Source organism: Haliotis asinina, unplaced genomic scaffold (genome assembly GCF_037392515.1).
Source record: "Haliotis asinina isolate JCU_RB_2024 unplaced genomic scaffold, JCU_Hal_asi_v2 scaffold_17, whole genome shotgun sequence".
Classification (NCBI taxonomy): domain Eukaryota; kingdom Metazoa; phylum Mollusca; class Gastropoda; order Lepetellida; family Haliotidae; genus Haliotis; species Haliotis asinina.
The window spans coordinates 2,761,358-2,783,804 of NW_027133889.1; the positions used below are offsets into that span (position 1 = coordinate 2,761,358).

General features: G+C 42.6%; 1 protein-coding gene across 1 annotated transcript in view; it reads right to left on the reverse strand.

The window, feature by feature from the left end:
- Window positions 1-3,177: 3,177 nt before the first annotated feature.
- The window catches only part of LOC137269848 (NFX1-type zinc finger-containing protein 1-like), a 69,148-nt gene continuing 49,878 nt past the window's right edge, over window positions 3,178-22,447 (reverse strand). Inside the window, exon 7 of the mRNA XM_067803690.1 lies at window positions 3,178-3,785. The gene's annotated coding sequence lies outside the window, so the exon portion shown is untranslated. The remainder of the gene's footprint in view (window positions 3,786-22,447) is intronic.

The following is a 22,447-nucleotide window of genomic DNA, read 5'->3' on the forward strand; positions in this document are numbered from 1 at the left end:
CCCCGTACAGAAACCGAAACTAGGAATTTCATTGGTGGCAGAAGTTAGTTGCGTGAGCTGTTATGTAATTTCATCATTGTTTTGAACTTCAGTTATATAACAGTCACCTGACCAGTTGAGAAGCCATATCACTACTGAGAAGCCATATCACATTATATATTTATTTGCATGTTAGACAGTAAATCATGTACATGACGTAAAACAGGTTACTTTGTCAGCTGCAGATGAATGGCTTATCCTTTTTCTATATCAATATTGATGGATTCATTCTTAAAAGGTAATAGACAGATATTATTGATTTAACGTTAGCTGGTTTTAATTTTAGTATGTGTATTTCGTTTTTATTCATTTTTCACCAGACAAATTCGCCGTGAAGATCGATAGTACAAACAGTATACACTACATGAGCGAGCGAGTGAGCGAGTTTAGTTTTACGTCGCACTTAGCAATATTCCAGCTATATGGCGACGGTCTGTAAATAATCGAGTCTGGACCAGACAATCCAGTGATCAACAACATGAGCATCGATCTGCGCAATGGGGAACCGATGACATGTGTCAACCAAGTCAGCTAGTCTGACCACCCGATCCCGTTAGTCGCCTCTTACGACAAGCATAGTCACCTTTTATGGCAAGCATGGGTTGCTGAAGGCCTATTCTACCCCGGGACCTTCACGGGTCATACACTACATGAATGGCAACTGATTTATATAGAATGACAAATGATTTGCATAACGCCTAAACTCCACGTCACTGTCTACTCAGCACCACTTCACGGAACGATTACATCATTTGGAAAGACAGGAAAGACAGTAAAAGTTAAAATGATGAATATGGGGCGATCGAGGATTCAGAGCTCAAATATTTTCTGAATATGTGGGTTTTAAGATATTTGTTTGTTTTGGGGGTGGGTTGTTCTTGTTGTTGTTTTAAATAGCACATAGGGCTTTTGTGTGGAATATGATTCACGAAGGCTATCTGTAAAAGGCCCAGATATGATATCTCATGCTATAAATTCACTAAAACAGATCGTGTATTTTTATGACGTTACAAAATGCATGTGTACTTAATAGATTAAGTAGGATTAGCAGATAAAAGTATGAAGACATACATTGTCTATGTGACGGATGCATGAAGGTTCGGGGTAGAATAGGCCTTCAGCAACACATGCTTGCCATGCACGGTGACTGTGTTTGTCGTAAGAGGCGACTAATGGGATCGGGTGGTCAGGCTCGTTGACTTGGTTGACACATTAATTGTGCAGATTGATGTTCATGCTGTTGATCACTGAATTCTCTGGTTCAGACTCGATTATTTACAGACCGCAGCCATATAGCTGGGATATTGTGAATGCGGCGTAAATCTACACTCACTCATCTCTGAAGATCCGGGTTAGAATTGCTCTTCAGTATCCCATCCTCCTCGTAAGAGACGACTAAAGGGATCGGGTGGTGAGAGTCGCCGACATGGTCAACCCATTCCGTCGTATCCCATCTGTGTAGACAGATCCTTATGATGTTGATCAAAGACGATTGTCTGGTCCAGACCCGATCATTTACAGATCGCCTCCATGAATCTTGAATATGGCTGAGTGCGTCATTCAGTAATAATCATACAATTCTGTTTTCAATCCTAGCACTTTACCATAATATACAGATGAAGTTAAACTTCAAAATGTGTTTCAGTTGTTATCATAAATAATGCAAATAGTAATGAGTAGAAACAATGGCTACATTTTTTCAATTAATTTCAAGACGAAACAGTATCTCATATTTCTTGATCAATGTAAGGACATGTATATGTATTATAATTCTGCTACCAACTGCGTTTTCCCTTTGGAGGACGCTGTCTGATTAAGAATTCTGAGATATCATCCGGGTAGTCGTGAAGAAAAACAATAGCAAGAGCTACAAGTCCCGGGTAATTTCTTAAAATCAGTGTCCCTTTAAGGCATGTTATCTTTCTACAACATCATTAGTCGATCGTTGACGTACGTTAAAGTGCGTGTGCGTTCAAACAAAACCAAATATTTCCCCATACATTATATAGTATTGCTTTATATTTTTTGAATGCACTAAGCTTTTGTGTACTGTTTGGCTTTAAAGCCGGAGAAATAAGTTAATGTTCCTGTAATGTGTTTTTTCCCCGAGTACAGTTCCTTTCAAAATGCCACCCGCTCGAGAATATCGGAAACCGTGGAATCGCGACTGATGGGAAAGGTTGCTTCTCTTTCGGTTTGAGCTACGTTTTGGTGTGATTCGACCAAAACGGATTTCTAGGAGTGAAAGTTCATTTCTGGTGAACGTGAATAATAAAGTTGACAGCCTACATAGTGCAAAAGACAAATTATTATGAAACTCCTGCGAGTCGCAAATCCCGGTTTACTATACAGACCCCTACTATATTACATGTTGTTAAACACCTCGTGTCTCCCCACACCCTCTCTCTCTCTCCCTCTCTCACTCACACACACACGTTTATTCTAGATATGCATGCGTCTTATTACATAATATATTCGTGAAGATGTTGGTGGGGTATTGGCCGTGGGGCGCGAAGTTACAACATTTCCTTCTCCCTCTAGAGTTGTGCTAGAAGCGCCGGGCAAGCGAATTGCTATGAAAACATGGGATTACCGTGCTTCGGATTAGCGCAGTACTCGTATTTATGTACGCATTCACGAATGGTGTGTGTGTGCATGTATGTGTGCATGACAGGTATGTGTATCTATGTATATATGCATCCATGGTTGTTTGTGAATGTATGTGCGTGTGCATGGTATGTGTGCATGTATAAGTGTATCCGTTGTAGGTGTGTATGTATGGAGTATGTTGTGTGCATATATATATATATATATATATATATATATATATATATGTGTGTGTGTGTGTGTGTGTGTGTGTGTGTGTGTGTGTGTGTGTGTGTGTGTGTGTGTGTGTGTGTGTGTGTGTGTGTGTGTGTGTGTGTGTCTGTATGTGTCTGTGTGTGTATGAACGAGTACGTGCTTGAGTCATACGTATACTCGGATTGCAAGCGGGAGCTCAAACCTTCAGCAACTCCAGAGCATAATATGCCACATCACAGATGGGGGTAGAAGTTGGTAATGGTTTAGTGAATATTGATGCAAGAGGAGTCATACATCAGGTTTTCTTTTCTTAAAAACAAACTAAACAACAAAGTATTTGACCACAACATGTTTACAATACCATTCTGATACATTTGGAATGCTAACTGGAGAATATTTGTACATTCAAATGTTTACTAATTTACATAGCTTTGCGATGGAATTCGACTTCATCCAACAGCAAGCAATGTTACACTTTAAACACATCCATGTTCCATGTTCCTAATAAAGCAGAATATGAATAATAACGACAAGATAACAATTATTCTTGAGCTACATGATACACAAATAATAAATACTTCTTAGAAAAAGTTACACATTACACACACACACACACACACACACACACACACACACACACACACACACACACACACACACACACACACATATATATATATATATATTACATCAGATTATTCACAGTAAATGCTAGTCCAACATCTGACATGTTTAATGGTGAGTGTTATCACATAAGAAGTTCACTGGAAACTCGATAACATCTCGTTTCGTAGGATTTGAGAGACACCTGGCCAGTTTTGCCCCAGGAATACAAATTCTCTGTCCATTGCATTCATGCTCTCAGTAGCTAAAATCGGGTGCAACCGTGCTGCTAACATCTTTGGAGGATTCTGTTTTCACGAATGTGACTCTGGAAGAAAGGGCTGCAAAAAAAGAAATGAAATTGTTATGGAAAGGAAAATGACGACAATTAAAGGAAGACTCTCAAACTGGTTGTAGGTGGATTGCATGTAGCTAAAATGTTGTCATTGTTTGACGTTGATAGGTTCATATGTACCCGAGGCAGGGAGTGATACGGTTAGGGGCACAATGCACTGTAGCTAAAGTTATGTCAGTGTAGTGTGTGATTGGTAGGTGTTGTCAGTAAGAGTAAAGGTGGTAGGGTCTGATATTGAATGTGTAGGTAATGAGGCCTCTTAGTCAATGTGGTGTGTGGTTGGCAGGTGTTGTGTGTGAGAGTAGGGGTGGCACGGTTTGCTAGTGAGTGTGTATTTAGTGAGGCCTGTTAGGCACTGTGGTGCGTAATTGGTCCGTGTTGTGTGTGAGAGTGGAGGTGGTAGGGTCTGTTAGTGAGTGTGTATGTGATGATTCCTGTTACTCAGTACAGTGTGATTCGTAGGCGTTGTCAATGAGATTAGAAGTGGTAGGGTCCGTTATTGAGTGTATATGTGATGGTTCCTGTTAGTCAGTACAGTGTGATTGGTAGGCGTTGTCAATGAGATTAGAAGTGGTAGGGTCCGTTATTGAGTGTATATGTGATGATTCCTGTTAGTCAGTACAGTGTGATTGGTAGGCGTTCTCAATGAGATTAGAAGTGGTAGGGTCCGTTATTGAGTGTATATGTGATGATTCCTGTTAGTCAGTACAGTGTGATTGGTAGGCGTTGTCAATGAGATTAGAAGTGGTAGGGTCCGTTATTGAGTGTATATGTGATGGTTCCTGTTAGTCAGTACAGTGTGATTGGTAGGCGTTGTCAATGAGATTAGAAGTGGTGGGGTCCGTTATTGAGTGTATATGTGATGGTTCCTGTTAGTCAGTACAGTGTGATTGGTAGGCGATGTCAATGAGATTAGAAGTGCTAGGGTCCGTTATTGAGTGTATATGTGATGATTCCTGTTAGTCAGTACAGTGTGATTGGTAGGCGTTGTCAATGAGATTAGAAGTGGTAGGGTCCGTTAGTGAGTGTATAGATGATGGTTCCTGTTAGTCAGTACAGTGTGATTGGTAGGCGTTGTCAATGAGATTAGAAGTGGTAGGGTCCGTTATTGAGTGTATATGTGATGGTTCCTGTTAGTCAGTACAGTGTGATTGGTAGGCGTTGTCAATGAGATTAGAAGTGGTAGGGTCCGTTACTGAGTGTATATGTGATGGTTCCTGTTAGTCAGTACAGTGTGATTGGTAGGCGTTGTCCATGAGATTAGAAGTGGTAGGGTCTGTTAGTGAGTGTATAGGTGATGGTTCCTGTTAGTCAGTACAGTGTGATTGGTAGGCGTTGTCAATGAGATTAGAAGTGGTAGGGTCCGTTAGTGAGTGTATATGTGATGGTTCCTGTTAGTCAGTACAGTGTGATTGGTAGGCGTTGTCAATGAGATTAGAAGTGGTAGGGTCCGTTATTGAGTGTATATGTCATGGTTCCTGTGAGTCAGTACAGTGTGATTGGTAGGCGTTGTCAGTGAGATTGGAAGTGGTAGGGTCCGTTATTGAGTGTATATGTGATGGTTCCTGTTAGTCAGTACAGTGTGATTGGTAGGCGTTGTCAATGAGATTAGAAGTGGTAGGGTCTGTTAGTGAGTGTATAGGTGATGGTTCCTGTTAGTCAGTACAGTGTGATTGGTAGGCGTTGTCAATGAGATTAGAAGTGGTAAGGTCCGTTTTTGAGTGTATATGTGATGGTTCCTGTTAGTCAGTACAGTGTGATTGGTTGGCGTTGTCAATGAGATTAGAAGTGGTAGGGTCTGTTAGTGAGTGTATAGGTGATGATTCCTGTTAGTCAGTACAGTGTGATTGGTAGGCGTTGTCAATGAGATTAGAAGTAGTAGGGTCTGTTAGTGAGTGTATAGGTGATGGTTCCTGTTAGTCAGTACAGTGTGATTGGTAGGCGTTGTCAATGAGACTGGAAGTGGTAGGGTCCGTTATTGAGTGTATATGTGATGGTTCCTGTTAGTCAGTACAGTGTGATTGGTAGGCGTTGTCAATGAGATTAGAAGTGGTAGGGTCCGTTATTGAGTGTGTAGGTGAGGGTTCCTGTGAGTCAGTACAGTGTGATTGGTAGGCGTTGTCAATGAGATTAGAAGTGGTAGGGTCCGTTATTGAGTGTATATGTGATGATTCCTGTTAGTCAGTTCAGTGTGATTGGTAGACGTTGTCAATGAGATTAGAAGTGGTAGGGTCCGTTATTGAGTGTATATGTGATGGTTCCTGTTAGTCAGTACAGTGTGATTGGTAGGCGTTGTCAATGAGATTAGAAGTGGTAGGGTCCGTTATTGAGTGTATATGTAATGGTTCCTGTTAGTCAGTTCAGTGCGATTGGTAGGCGTTGTCAATGAGATTAGAAGTGGTAGGGTCCGTTATTGAGTGTATATGTGATGGTTCCTGTTAGTCAGTACAGTGTGATTGGTAGGCGTTGTCAATGAGATTGGAAGTGGTAGGGTCTGTTAGTGAGTGTATATGTGATGGTTCCTGTTAGTCAGTACAGTGTGATTGGTAGGCGTTGTCAATGAGATTAGAAGTGGTAGGGTCCGTTATTGAGTGTATATATGATGATTCCTGTTAGTCAGTACAGTGTGATTGGTAGGCGTTGTCAATGAGATCAGAAGTGGTAGGGTCCGTTATTGAGTGTATATGTGATGGTTACTGTTAGTCAGTAAAGTGTGGACCCGTGAAGGTCCCGGGGTAGAAAAGGCCTTCAGCAACCCATTCTTGCCATAAAGGGCGACTATGCTTGTCGTAAGTGGCGACTAACGGGATCGAGTGGTCAGGCTCGCTGACTTGGTTGACACATGTCATCGGTTCCCAATAGCGCAGATCGATGCTCATGATGTTGATCACTGGATTGTCTGGTCCAGAATCGATTATTTACAGACCGCCGCCATATAGCTGGAATATTGCTGAGTGCGGCGTAAAACTAAGCCTACTCACTCTTTCAGTACAGTGTGATTGGTAGGCGTTGTCAATGAGATTAGAAGTGGTAGGGTCCGTTAGTGAGTGTATATGTGATGGTTCCTGTTAGTCAGTACAGTGTGATTGGTAGGCGTTGTCAATGAGATTAGAAGTGGTAGGGTCCGTTATTGAGTGTATATGTGATGGTTCCTGTGAGTCAGTACAGTGTGATTGGTAGGCGTTGTCAGTGAGATTGGAAGTGGTAGGGTCCGTTATTGAATGTATATGTGATGGTTCCTGTTAGTCAGTACAGTGTGATTCGTAGACGTTGTCAATGAGATTAGAAGTGGTAGGGTCTGTTAGTGAGTGTATAGGTGATGGTTCCTGTTAGTCAGTACAGTGTGATTGGTAGGCGTTGTCAATGAGATTAGAAGTGGTAGGGTCTGTTAGTGAGTGTATAGGTGATGGTTCCTGTTAGTCAGTACAGTGTGATTGGTAGGCGGTGTCAATGAGATTAGAAGTGGTAGGATCCGTTATTGAGTGTATATGTGATGGTTCCTGTTAGTCAGTACAGTGTGATTGGTAGGCGTTGTCAATGAGATTAGAAGTGGTAGGGTCCGTTATTGAGTGTATATGTGATGGTTCCTGTTAGTCAGTACAGTGTGATTGGTAGGCGTTGTCAATGAGATTAGAAGTGGTAGGGTCCGTTATTGAGTGTATATGTGATGATTCCTGTTAGTCAGTACAGTGTGATTGGTACGCGGTGTCAATGAGATTAGAAGTGGTAGGGTCCGTTATTGAGTGTATATGTGATGGTTCCTGTGAGTCAGTACAGTGTGATTGGTAGGCGTTGTCAATGAGATTAGAGGTGGTAGGGTCGGTTAGTGAGTGTATATGTGATGGTTCCTGTTAGTCAGTACAGTGTGATTGGTAGGCGTTGTCAATGAGATTAGAAGTGGTAGGGTCCGTTATTGAGTGTATATGTGATGATTCCTGTTAGTCAGTACAGTGTGATTGGTAGGCGTTGTCAATGAGATTAGAAGTGGTAGGGTCCGTTATTGAGTGTATATGTGATGGTTCCTGTTAGTCAGTACAGTGTGATTGGTAGGCGTTGTCAATGAGATTAGAAGTGGTAGGGTCTGTTAGTGAGTGTATAGGTGATGGTTCCTGTTAGTCAGTACAGTGTGATTGGTAGGCGTTGTCAATGAGATTTGAAGTGGTGGGGTCTGTTAGTGAGTGTATAGGTGATGGTTCCTGTTAGTCAGTACCAGTGTGATTGGTAGGCATTGTCAATGAGATTAGAAGTGGTAGGGTCTGTTAGTGAGTGTATAGGTGATGGTTCCTGTTAGTCAGTACAGTGTGATTGGTAGGCGTTGTCAATGAGATTAGAAGTGGTAGGGTCTGTTAGTGAGTGTATATGTGATGGTTCCTGTTAGTCAGTACAGTGTGATTGGTAGGCGTTGTCAATGAGATTAGAAGTGGTAGGGTCTGTTAGTGAGTGTGTAGGTGATGGTTCCTGTTAGTCAGTACAGTGTGATTGGTAGGCGTTGTCAATGAGATTAGAAGTGGTAGGGTCCGTTATTGAGTGTATATGTGATGGTTCCTGTTAGTCAGTATAGTGTGATTGGTAGGCGTTGTCAATGAGAATAGAAGTGGTAGGGTCCGTTATTGAGTGTATATGTGATGGTTCCTGTTAGTCAGTACAGTGTGATTGGTAGGCGTTGTCAATGAGATTAGAAGTGGTAGGGTCCGTTATTGAGTGTATATGTGATGGTTCCTGTTAGTCAGTACAGTGTGATTGGTAGGCGTTGTCAATGAGATTTGAAGTGGTAGGGTCCGTTATTGAGTGTATATGTGATGGTTCCTGTTAGTCAGTACAGTGTGATTGGTAGGCGTTGTCAATGAGATTAGAAGTGGTAGGGTCTGTTAGTGAGTGTATAGGTGATGGTTCCTGTTAGTCAGTACAGTGTGATTGGTAGGCGTTGTCAATGAGATCAGAAGTGGTAGGGTCCGTTTTTGAGTGTATATGTGATGGTTCCTATTAGTCAGTACAGTGTGATTGGTAGGCGTTGTCAATGAGATTAGAAGTGGTAGGGTCTGTTAGTGAGTGTATAGGTGATGATTCCTGTTAGTCAGTACAGTGTGATTGGTAGGCGTTGTCAATGAGATTAGAAGTAGTAGGGTCTGTTAGTGAGTGTATAGGTGATGGTTCCTGTTAGTCAGTACAGTGTGATTGGTAGGCGTTGTCAATGAGACTGGAAGTGGTAGGGTCCGTTATTGAGTGTATATGTGATGGTTCCTGTTAGTCAGTACAGTGTGATTGGTAGGCATTGTCAATGAGATTAGAAGTGGAAGGGTCTGTTAGTGAGTGTATAGGTGATGATTCCTGTTAGTCAGTACAGTGTGATTGGTAGGCGTTGTCAATGAGATTAGAAGTGGTAGGGTCCGTTATTGAGTGTATATGTGATGGTTCCTGTTAGTCAGTACAGTGTGATTGGTAGGCGTTGTCAATGAGATTAGAAGTGGTAGGGTCCGTTATTGAGTGTATATGTGATGGTTCCTGTTAGTCAGTACAGTGTGATTGGTAGGCGTTGTCAATGAGATTAGAGGTGGTAGGGTCTGTTAGTGAGTGTGTAGGTGATGGTTCCTGTTAGTCAGTACAGTGTGATTGGTAGGCGTTGTCAATGAGATTAGAAGTGGTAGGGTCCGTTATTGAGTGTATATGTGATGGTTCCTGTTAGTTAGTACAGTGTGATTGGCAGGCGTTGTCAATGAGATCAGAAGTGGTAGGGTCCGTTATTGAGTGTATATGTGATGGTTCCTGTTAGTCAGTACAGTGTGATTGGTAGGCGTTGTCAATGAGAGTAGAAGTGGTAGGGTCCGTTAGTGAGTGTATATGTGATGGTTCCTGTGAGTCAGTACAGTGTGATTGGTAGGCGTTGTCAATGAGATTTGAAGTGGTAGGGTCTGTTAGTGAGTGTATAGGTGATGGTTCCTGTTAGTCAGTACAGTGTGATTGGTAGGCGTTGTCAATGAGATTAGAAGTGGTAGGGTCCGTTATTGAGTGTATATGTGATGGTTCCTGTTAGTCAGTACCAGTGTGATTGGTAGGCATTGTCAATGAGATTAGAAGTGGTAGGGTCTGTTAGTGAGTGTATAGGTGAGGGTTCCTGTTAGTCAGTACAGTGTGATTGGTAGGCGTTGTCAATGAGATTAGAAGTGGTAGGGTCCGTTATTGAGTGTACATGTGATGATTCCTGTTAGTCAGTACAGTGTGATTGGTAGGCGGTGTCAATGAGATTTGAAGTGGTAGGGTCTGTTATTGAGTGTATATGTGATGGTTACTGTTAGTCAGTACAGTGTGATTGGTAGGCGTTGTCAATGAGATTAGAGGTGGTAGGGTCTGTTAGTGAGTGTATAGGGGATGGTTCCTGTTAGTCAGTACAGTGTGATTGGTAGGCGTTGTCAATGAGATTAGAAGTGGTAGGGTCCGTTATTGAGTGTATATGTGATGATTCCTGTGAGTCAGTACAGTGTGATTGGTAGGCGTTGTCAATGAGATTAGAGGTGGTAGGGTCTGTTAGTGAGTGTATATGTGATGGTTCCTGTTAGTCAGTACAGTGTGATTGGTAGGCGTTGTCAATGAGATTAGAAGTGGTAGGGTCCGTTATTGAGTGTATATGTGATGATTCCTGTTAGTCAGTACAGTGTGATTGGTAGGCGTTGTCAATGAGATCAGAAGTGGTAGGGTCCGTTATTGAGTGTATATGTGATGGTTCCTGTTAGTCAGTACAGTGTGATTGGTAGGCGTTGTCAATGAGATTAGAAGTGGTAGGGTCTGTTAGTGAGTGTATATGTGATGATTCCTGTTAGTCAGTACAGTGTGATTGGTAGGCGTTGTCAGTGAGATCAGAAGTGGTAGGGTCCGTTATTGAGTGTATATGTGATGGTTCCTGTTAGTCAGTACAGTGTGATTGGTAGGCGTTGTCAATGAGATTTGAAGTGGTGGGGTCTGTTAGTGAGTGTATAGGTGATGGTTCCTGTTAGTCAGTACAGTGTGATTGGTAGGCATTGTCAATGAGATTAGAAGTGGTAGGGTCTGTTAGTGAGTGTATAGGTGATGGTTCCTGTTAGTCAGTACAGTGTGATTGGTAGGCGTTGTCAATGAGATTAGAAGTGGTAGGGTCTGTTACTGAGTGTATATGTGATGGTTCCTGTTAGTCAGTACAGTGTGATTGGTGGGCGTTGTCAATGAGATTAGAAGTGGTAGGGTCTGTTAGTGAGTGTGTAGGTGATGGTTCCTGTTAGTCAGTACAGTGTGATTGGTAGGCGTTGTCAATGAGATTAGAAGTGGTAGGGTCCGTTATTGAGTGTATATGTGATGGTTCCTGTTAGTCAGTATAGTGTGATTGGTAGGCGTTGTCAATGAGAATAGAAGTGGTAGGGTCCGTTATTGAGTGTATATGTGATGGTTCCTGTTAGTCAGTACAGTGTGATTGGTAGGCGTTGTCAATGAGATTAGAAGTGGTAGGGTCCGTTATTGAGTGTATATGTGATGGTTCCTGTTAGTCAGTACAGTGTGATTGGTAGGCGTTGTCAATGAGATTTGAAGTGGTAGGGTCCGTTATTGAGTGTATATGTGATGGTTCCTGTTAGTCAGTACAGTGTGATTGGTAGGCGTTGTCAATGAGATTAGAAGTGGTAGGGTCTGTTAGTGAGTGTATAGGTGATGGTTCCTGTTAGTCAGTACAGTGTGATTGGTAGGCGTTGTCAATGAGATTAGAAGTGGTAAGGTCCGTTTTTGAGTGTATATGTGATGGTTCCTGTTAGTCAGTACAGTGTGATTGGTTGGCGTTGTCAATGAGATTAGAAGTGGTAGGGTCTGTTAGTGAGTGTATAGGTGATGATTCCTGTTAGTCAGTACAGTGTGATTGGTAGGCGTTGTCAATGAGATTAGAAGTAGTAGGGTCTGTTATTGAGTGTATAGGTGATGGTTCCTGTTAGTCAGTACAGTGTGATTGGTAGGCGTTGTCAATGAGATTGGAAGTGGTAGGGTCCGTTATTGAGTGTATATGTGATGGTTCCTGTTAGTCAGTACAGTGTGATTGGTAGGCGTTGTCAATGAGATTAGAAGTGGTAGGGTCTGTTAGTGAGTGTATATGTGATGATTCCTGTTAGTCAGTACAGTGTGATTGGTAGGCGTTGTCAGTGAGATCAGAAGTGGTAGGGTCCGTTATTGAGTGTATATGTGATGGTTCCTGTTAGTCAGTACAGTGTGATTGGTAGGCGTTGTCAATGAGATTTGAAGTGGTGGGGTCTGTTAGTGAGTGTATAGGTGATGGTTCCTGTTAGTCAGTACCAGTGTGATTGGTAGGCATTGTCAATGAGATTAGAAGTGGTAGGGTCTGTTAGTGAGTGTATAGGTGATGGTTCCTGTTAGTCAGTACAGTGTGATTGGTAGGCGTTGTCAATGAGATTAGAAGTGGTAGGGTCTGTTACTGAGTGTATATGTGATGGTTCCTGTTAGTCAGTACAGTGTGATTGGTGGGCGTTGTCAATGAGATTAGAAGTGGTAGGGTCTGTTAGTGAGTGTGTAGGTGATGGTTCCTGTTAGTCAGTACAGTGTGATTGGTAGGCGTTGTCAATGAGATTAGAAGTGGTAGGGTCCGTTATTGAGTGTATATGTGATGGTTCCTGTTAGTCAGTATAGTGTGATTGGTAGGCGTTGTCAATGAGAATAGAAGTGGTAGGGTCCGTTATTGAGTGTATATGTGATGGTTCCTGTTAGTCAGTACAGTGTGATTGGTAGGCGTTGTCAATGAGATTAGAAGTGGTAGGGTCCGTTATTGAGTGTATATGTGATGGTTCCTGTTAGTCAGTACAGTGTGATTGGTAGGCGTTGTCAATGAGATTTGAAGTGGTAGGGTCCGTTATTGAGTGTATATGTGATGGTTCCTGTTAGTCAGTACAGTGTGATTGGTAGGCGTTGTCAATGAGATTAGAAGTGGTAGGGTCTGTTAGTGAGTGTATAGGTGATGGTTCCTGTTAGTCAGTACAGTGTGATTGGTAGGCGTTGTCAATGAGATTAGAAGTGGTAAGGTCCGTTTTTGAGTGTATATGTGATGGTTCCTGTTAGTCAGTACAGTGTGATTGGTTGGCGTTGTCAATGAGATTAGAAGTGGTAGGGTCTGTTAGTGAGTGTATAGGTGATGATTCCTGTTAGTCAGTACAGTGTGATTGGTAGGCGTTGTCAATGAGATTAGAAGTAGTAGGGTCTGTTATTGAGTGTATAGGTGATGGTTCCTGTTAGTCAGTACAGTGTGATTGGTAGGCGTTGTCAATGAGATTGGAAGTGGTAGGGTCCGTTATTGAGTGTATATGTGATGGTTCCTGTTAGTCAGTACAGTGTGATTGGTAGGCATTGTCAATGAGATTAGAAGTGGAAGGGTCTGTTAGTGAGTGTATAGGTGATGATTCCTGTTAGTCAGTACAGTGTGATTGGTAGGCGTTGTCAATGAGATTAGAAGTGGTAGGGTCCGTTATTGAGTGTATATGTGATGGTTCCTGTTAGTCAGTACAGTGTGATTGGTAGGCGTTGTCAATGAGATTAGAAGTGGTAGGGTCCGTTATTGAGTGTATATGTGATGGTTCCTGTTAGTCAGTACAGTGTGATTGGTAGGCGTTGTCAATGAGATTAGAAGTGGTAGGGTCCGTTATTGAGTGTATATGTGATGGTTCCTGTTAGTTAGTACAGTGTGATTGGCAGGCGTTGTCAATGAGATCAGAAGTGGTAGGGTCCGTTATTGAGTGTATATGTGATGGTTCCTGTTAGTCAGTACAGTGTGATTGGTAGGCGTTGTCAATGAGATTAGAAGTGGTAGGGTCCGTTAGTGAGTGTATATGTGATGGTTCCTGTGAGTCAGTACAGTGTGATTGGTAGGCGTTGTCAATGAGATTTGAAGTGGTAGGGTCTGTTAGTCAGTGTATAGGTGATGGTTCCTGTTAGTCAGTACAGTGTGATTGGTAGGCGTTGTCAATGAGATTAGAAGTGGTAGGGTCCGTTATTGAGTGTATATGTGATGGTTCCTGTTAGTCAGTACAGTGTGATTGGTAGGCGTTGTCAATGAGATTAGAAGTGGTAAGGTCCGTTTTTGAGTGTATATGTGATGGTTCCTGTTAGTCAGTACAGTGTGATTGGTAGGCGTTGTCAATGAGATTAGAAGTGGTAGGGTCTGTTAGTGAGTGTATAAGTGATGATTCCTGTTAGTCAGTACAGTGTGATTGGTAGGCGTTGTCAATGAGATTAGAAGTAGTAGGGTCTGTTAGTGAGTGTATAGGTGATGGTTCCTGTTAGTCAGTACAGTGTGATTGGTAGGCGTTGTCAATGAGATTGGAAGTGGTAGGGTCCGTTATTGAGTGTATATGTGATGGTTCCTGTTAGTCAGTACAGTGTGATTGGTAGGCATTGTCAATGAGATTAGAAGTGGAAGGGTCTGTTACTGAGTGTATAGGTGATGATTCCTGTTAGTCAGTACAGTGTGATTGGTAGGCGTTGTCAATGAGATTAGAAGTGGTAGGGTCCGTTATTGAGTGTATATGTGATGGTTCCTGTTAGTCAGTACAGTGTGATTGGTAGGCGTTGTCAATGAGATTAGAAGTGGTAGGGTCCGTTATTGAGTGTATATGTGATGGTTCCTGTTAGTCAGTACAGTGTGATTGGTAGGCGTTGTCAATGAGATTAGAAGTGGTAGGGTCCGTTATTGAGTGTATATGTGATGGTTCCTGTTAGTTAGTACAGTGTGATTGGCAGGCGTTGTCAATGAGATCAGAAGTGGTAGGGTCCGTTATTGAGTGTATATGTGATGGTTCCTGTTAGTCAGTACAGTGTGATTGGTAGGCGTTGTCAATGAGATTAGAAGTGGTAGGGTCCGCTAGTGAGTGTATATGTGATGGTTCCTGTGAGTCAGTACAGTGTGATTGGTAGGCGTTGTCAATGAGATTAGAAGTGGTAGGGTCCGTTAGTGAGTGTATATGTGATGGTTCCTGTTAGTCAGTACAGTGTGATTGGTAGGCGTTGTCAATGAGATTAGAAGTGGTAGGGTCCGTTATTGAGTGTATATGTGATGGTTCCTGTTAGTCAGTACCAGTGTGATTGGTAGGCATTGTCAATGAGATTAGAAGTGGTAGGGTCTGTTAGTGAGTGTATAGGTGAGGGTTCCTGTTAGTCAGTACAGTGTGATTGGTAGGCGTTGTCAATGAGATTAGAAGTGGTAGGGTCCGTTATTGAGTGTACATGTGATGATTCCTGTTAGTCAGTACAGTGTGATTGGTAGGCGGTGTCAATGAGATTTGAAGTGGTAGGGTCTGTTATTGAGTGTATATGTGATGGTTACTGTTAGTCAGTACAGTGTGATTGGTAGGCGTTGTCAATGAGATTAGAGGTGGTAGGGTCTGTTAGTGAGTGTATAGGGGATGGTTCCTGTTAGTCAGTACAGTGTGATTGGTAGGCGTTGTCAATGAGATTAGAAGTGGTAGGGTCCGTTATTGAGTGTATATGTGATGATTCCTGTTAGTCAGTACCAGTGTGATTGGTAGGCATTGTCAATGAGATTAGAAGTGGTAGGGTCTGTTAGTGAGTGTATAGGTGAGGGTTCCTGTTAGTCAGTACAGTGTGATTGGTAGGCGTTGTCAATGAGATTAGAAGTGGTAGGGTCCGTTATTGAGTGTACATGTGATGATTCCTGTTAGTCAGTACAGTGTGATTGGTAGGCGGTGTCAATGAGATTTGAAGTGGTAGGGTCTGTTATTGAGTGTATATGTGATGGTTACTGTTAGTCAGTACAGTGTGATTGGTAGGCGTTGTCAATGAGATTAGAGGTGGTCGGGTCTGTTAGTGAGTGTATAGGGGATGGTTCCTGTTAGTCAGTACAGTGTGATTGGTAGGCGTTGTCAATGAGATTAGAAGTGGTAGGGTCCGTTATTGAGTGTATATGTGATGATTCCTGTTAGTCAGTACAGTGTGATTGGTAGGCGTTGTCAATGATATTTGAAGTGGTAGGGTCTGTTAGTGAGTGTATAGGTGATGGTTCCTGTTAGTCAGTACAGTGTGATTGGTAGGCGTTGTCAATGAGATTAGAAGTGGTAGGATCCGTTGTTGAGTGTATATGTGATGTTTCCTGTTAGTCAGTACCAGTGTGATTGGTAGGCATTGTCAATGAGATTAGAAGTGGTAGGGTCTGTTAGTGAGTGTATAGGTGATGGTTCCTGTTAGTCAGTACAGTGTGATTGGTAGGCGTTGTCAATGAGATTAGAAGTGGTAGGGTCTGTTATTGAGTGTATATGTGATGGTTCCTGTTAGTCAGTACAGTGTGATTGGTAGACGTTGTCAATGAGATTAGAAGTGGTAGGGTCTGTTAGTGAGTGTGTAGGTGATGGTTCCTGTTAGTCAGTACAGTGTGATTGGTAGGCGTTGTCAATGAGATTAGAAGCGGTAGGCTCCGTTATTGAGTGTATATGTGATGGTTCCTGTTAGTCAGTACAGTGTGATTGGTAGGCGTTGTCAATGAGATTAGAAGTGGTAGGGTCCGTTATTGAGTGTATATGTGATGGTTCCTGTTAGTCAGTACAGTGTGATTGGTAGGCGTTGTCAATGAGATTAGAAGTGGTAGGGTCCGTTATTGAGTGTATATGTGATGGTTCCTGTTAGTCAGTACAGTGTGATTGGTAGGCGTTGTCAATGAGATTTGAAGTGGTAGGGTCCGTTATTGAGTGTATATGTGATGGTTCCTGTTAGTCAGTACAGTGTGATTGGTAGGCGTTGTCAATGAGATTAGAAGTGGTAGGGTCTGTTAGTGAGTGTATAGGTGATGGTTCCTGTTAGTCAGTACAGTGTGATTGGTAGGCGTTGTCAATGAGATTAGAAGTGCTAGGGTCTGTTAGTGAGTGTGTAGGTGATGGTTCCTGTTAGTCAGTACAGTGTGATTGGTAGGCGTTGTCAATGAGATTAGAAGTGGTAGGGTCCGTTTTTGAGTGTATATGTGATCGTTCCTGTTAGTCAGTACAGTGTGATTGGTAGGCGTTGTCAATGAGATTTGAGGTGGTAGGGTCCGTTATTGAGTGTATATGTGATGGTTCCTGTTAGTCAGTACAGTGTGATTGGTAGGCGGTGTCAATGAGATTAGAAGTGGTAGGGTCCGTTATTGAGTGTATATGTGATGGTTCCTGTTAGTCAGTACAGTGTGATTGGTAGGCGTTGTCAATGAGATTAGAAGTGGTAGGGTCCGTTATTGAGTGTATATGTGATGGTTCCTGTTAGTCAGTACAGTGTGATTGGTAGGCGTTGTCAATGAGATTAGAAGTGGTAGGGTCTGTTAGTGAGTGTATAGGTGATGATTCCTGTTAGTCAGTACAGTGTGATTGGTAGGCGTTGTCAATGAGATTAGAAGTAGTAGGGTCTGTTAGTGAGTGTATAGGTGATGGTTCCTGTTAGTCAGTACAGTGTGATTGGTAGCCGTTGTCAATGAGATTAGAAGTGGTGGGGTCCGTTATTGAGTGTATATGTGATGGTTCCTGTTAGTCAGTACAGTGTGATTGGGAGGCGTTGTCAATGAGATTAGAAGTGGTAGGGTCCGTTACTGAGTGTATATGTGATGATTCCTGTTAGTCAGTACAGTGTGATTGGTAGGCGGTGTCAATGAGATTAGAAGTGGTAGGGTCCGTTATTGAGTGTATATGTGATGGTTCCTGTTAGTCAGTACAGTGTGATTGGTAGGCGTTGTCAGTGAGATTGGAGGTGGTAGGGTCTGTTAGTGAGTGTATAGGTGATGGTTCCTGTTAGTCAGTACAGTGTGATTGGTAGGCGTTGTCAATGAGATTAGAAGTGGTAGGGTCCGTTATTGAGTGTATATGTGATGGTTCCTGTTAGTCAGCAGAGTGTCATTGGTAGGCGTTGTCAATGAGATCAGAAGTGGTAGGGTCCGTTTTTGAGTGTATATGTGATGGTTCCTGTTAGTCAGTACAGTGTGATTGGTAGGCGTTGTCAATGAGATTAGAAGTGGTAGGGTCCGTTATTGAGTGTATATGTGATGGTTCCTGTTAGTCAGTACAGTGTGATTGGTAGGCGTTGTCAATGAGATTTGAAGTGGTAGGGTCTGTTAGTGAGTGTATAGGTGATGGTTCCTGTTAGTCAGTACAGTGTGATTTGTAGGCGTTCTCAATGAGATTAGAAGTGGTAGGGTCCGTTATTGAGTGTATATGTGATGGTTCCTGTTAGTCAGTACCAGTGTGATTGGTAGGCATTGTCAATGAGATTAGAAGTGGTAGGGTCTGTTAGTGAGTGTATAGGTGAGGGTTCCTGTTGGTCAGTACAGTGTGATTGGTAGGCGTTGTCAATGAGACTAGAAGTGGTAGGGTCTGTTAGTGAGTATATATGTGATGGTTCCTGTTAGTCAGTACAGTGTGATTGGTGGGCGTTGTCAATGAGATTAGAAGTGGTAGGGTCTGTTAGTGAGTGTGTAGGTGATGGTTCCTGTTAGTCAGTACAGTGTGATTGGTAGGCGTTGTCAATGAGATTAGAAGCAGTAGGGTCCGTTATTGAGTGTATATGTGATGGTTCCTGTTAGTCAGTACAGTGTGATTGGTAGGCGTTGTCAATGAGATTTGAAGTGGTAGGGTCCGTTATTGAGTGTATATGTGATGGTTCCTGTTAGTCAGTACAGTGTGATTGGTAGGCGTTGTCAATGAGATTAGAAGTGGTAGGGTGCGTTATTGAGTGTATATGTGATGGTTCCTGTTAGTCAGTACAGTGTGATTGGTAGGCGTTGTCAATGAGATTAGAAGTGGTAGGGTCCGTTATTGAGTGTATATGTGATGGTTCCTGTTAGTCAGTACAGTGTGATTGGTAGGCGTTGTCAATGAGATTTGAAGTGGTAGGGTCTGTTAGTGAGTGTATAGGTGATGGTTCCTGTTAGTCAGTACAGTGTGATTTGTAGGCGTTCTCAATGAGATTAGAAGTGGTAGGGTCCGTTATTGAGTGTATATGTGATGGTTCCTGTTAGTCAGTACCAGTGTGATTGGTAGGCATTGTCAATGAGATTAGAGGCAGTAGGGTCCGTTATTGAGTGTATATGTGATGGTTCCTGCTAGTCAGTACAGTGTGATTGGTAGGCGTTGTCAATGAGATTTGAAGTGGTAGGGTCCGTTATTGAGTGTATATGTGATGGTTCCTGTTAGTCAGTAGAGTGTCATTGGTAGGCGTTGTCAATGAGATCAGAAGTGGTAGGGTCCGTTTTTGAGTGTATATGTGATGGTTCCTGTTAGTCAGTACAGTGTGATTGGTAGGCGTTGTCAATGAGATTAGAAGTGGTAGGGTCCGTTATTGAGTGTATATGTGATGGTTCCTGTTAGTCAGTACAGTGTGATTGGTAGGCGTTGTCAATGAGATTTGAAGTGGTAGGGTCTGTTAGTGAGTGTATAGGTGATCGTGCCTGGTAGTCAGTACAGTGTGATTTGTAGGCGTTCTCAATGAGATTAGAAGTGGTAGGGTCCGTTATTGAGTGTATATGTGATGGTTCCTGTTAGTCAGTACCAGTGTGATTGGTAGGCATTGTCAATGAGATTAGAAGTGGTAGGGTCTGTTAGTGAGTGTATAGGTGAGGGTTCCTGTTAGTCAGTACAGTGTGATTGGTAGGCGTTGTCAATGAGACTAGAAGTGGTAGGGTCTGTTAGTGAGTATATATGTGATGGTTCCTGTTAGTCAGTACAGTGTGATTGGTAGGCGTTGTCAATGAGATTAGAAGTGCTAGGGTCTGTTAGTGAGTGTGTAGGTGATGGTTCCTGTTAGTCAGTACAGTGTGATTGGTAGGCGTTGTCAATGAGATTAGAAGCAGTAGGGTCCGTTATTGAGTGTATATGTGATGGTTCCTGTTAGTCAGTACAGTGTGATTGGTAGGCGTTGTCAATGAGATTTGAAGTGGTAGGGTCCGTTATTGAGTGTATATGTGATGGTTCCTGTTAGTCAGTACAGTGTGATTGGTAGGCGTTGTCAATGAGATTAGAAGTGGTAGGGTGCGTTATTGAGTGTTTATGTGATGGTTCCTGTTAGTCAGTACAATGTGATTGGTAGGCGTTGTCAATGAGATTTGAAGTGGTAGGGTCCGCTATTGAGTGTATATGTGATGTTTCCTGTTAGTCAGTACAGTGTGATTGGTAGGCGTTGTCAATGAGATTAGAAGTGGTAGGGTCTGTTAGTGAGTGTATAGATGATGGTTCCTGTTAGTCAGTACAGTGTGATTGGTAGGCGTTGTCAATGAGATTAGAAGTGGTAGGGTCTGTTAGTGAGTGTGTAGGTGATGGTTCCTGTTAGTCAGTACAGTGTGATTGGTAGGCGTTGTCAATGAGATTAGAAGTGGTAGGGTCCGTTTTTGAGTGTATATGTGATGGTTCCTGTTAGTCAGTACAGTGTGATTGGTAGGCGGTGTCAATGAGATTAGAAGTGGTAGGATCCGTTATTGAGTGTATATGTGATGGTTCCTGTTAGTCAGTACAGTGTGATTGGTAGGCGTTGTCAATGAGATTAGAAGTGGTAGGGTCCGTTATTGAGTGTATATGTCATGGTTCCTGTTAGTCAGTACAGTGTGATTGGTAGGCGTTGTCAATGAGATTAGAACTGGTAGGGTCTGTTAGCGAGTGTATAGGTGATGATTCCTGTTAGTCAGTACAGTGTGATTGGTAGGCGTTGTCAATGAGATTAGAAGTGGTAGGGTCCGTTATTGAGTGTATATGTGATGGTTCCTGTTAGTCAGTACAGTGTGATTGGTAGGCGTTGTCAATGAGATTTGAAGTGGTAGGGTCTGTTAGTGAGTGTATAGGTGATGGTTCCTGTTAGTCAGTACAGTGTGATTGGTAGGCGTTGTCAATGAGATTAGAAGTGGTAGGGTCTGTTTGTGAGTGTGTAGGTGATGGTTCCTGTTAGTCAGTACAGTGTGATTGGTAGGCGTTGTCAATGAGATTAGAAGTGGTAGGGTCTGTTAGTGAGTGTATAGGTGATGGTTCCTGTTAGTCAGTACAGTGTGATTGGTAGGCGTTGTCAATGAGATTAGAAGTGGTAGGGTCTGTTAGTGAGTGTGTAGGTGATGGTTCCTGTTAGTCAGTACAGTGTGATTGGTAGGCGTTGTCAATGAGATTAGAAGTGGTAGGGTCTGTTAGTGAGTGTATAGGTGATGATTCCTGTTAGTCAGTACAGTGTGATTGGTAGGCGTTGTCAATGAGATTTGAAGTGGTAGGGTCCGTTATTGAGTGTATATGTGATGGTTCCTGTTAGTCAGTACAGTGTGATTGGTAGGCGTTGTCAATGAGATTAGAAGTGGTAGGGTCTGTTAGTGAGTGTATAGGTGATGGTTCCTGTTAGTCAGTACAGTGTGATTGGTAGGCGTTGTCAATGAGATTAGAAGTGGTAGGGTCTGTTAGTGAGTATATATGTGATGGTTCCTGTTAGTCAGTACAGTGTGATTGGTAGGCGTTGTCAATGAGATTAGAAGTGGTAGGGTCTGTTAGTGAGTGTGTAGGTGATGGTTCCTGTTAGTCAGTACAGTGTGATTGGTAGGCGTTGTCAATGAGATTTGAGGTGGTAGGGTCCGTTATTGAGTGTATATGTGATGGTTCCTGTTAGTCAGTACAGTGTGATTGGTAGGCGGTGTCAATGAGATTAGAAGTGGTAGGGTCCGTTATTGAGTGTATATGTGATGGTTCCTGTTAGTCAGTACAGTGTGATTGGTAGGCGTTGTCAATGAGATTAGAAGTGGTAGGGTCCGTTATTGAGTGTATATGTGATGGTTCCTGTTAGTCAGTACAGTGTGATTGGTAGGCGTTGTCAATGAGATTAGAAGTGGTAGGGTCTGTTAGTGAGTGTATAGGTGATGATTCCTGTTAGTCAGTACAGTGTGATTGGTAGGCGTTGTCAATGAGATTAGAAGTAGTAGGGTCTGTTAGTGAGTGTATAGGTGATGGTTCCTGTTAGTCAGTACAGTGTGATTGGTAGGCGTTGTCAATGAGATTAGAAGTGGTAGGGTCCGTTATTGAGTGTATAAGTGATGGTTCCTGTTAGTCAGTACAGTGTGATTGGTAGGCATTGTCAATGAGATTAGAAGTGGTAGGGTCTGTTAGTGAGTGTATAGGTGATGGTTCCTGTTAGTCAGTACAGTGTGATTGGTAGGCGTTGTCAGTGAGATTAGAAGTGGTGGGGTCCGTTATTGAGTGTATATGTGATGGTTCCTGTTAGTCAGTACAGTGTGATTGGTAGGCGTTGTCAATGAGAATAGAAGTGGTACGGTCTGTTAGTGAGTGTGTAGGTGATGGTTCCTGTTAGTCAGTACAGTGTGATTGGTAGGCGTTGTCAATGAGATTAGAAGTGGTAGGGTCTGTTAGTGAGTGTATAGGTGATGGTTCCTGTTAGTCAGTACAGTGTGATTGGTAGGCGTTGTCAATGAGATTAGAAGTGGTAGGGTCCGTTTTTGAGTGTATATGTGATGGTTCCTGTTAGTCAGTACAGTGTGATTGGTAGGCGTTGTCAATGAGATTTGAGGTGGTAGGGTCCGTTATTGAGTGTATATGTGATGGTTCCTGTTAGTCAGTACAGTGTGATTGGTAGGCATTGTCAATGAGATTAGAAGTGGTAGGGTCTGTTAGTGAGTGTATAGGTGATGGTTCC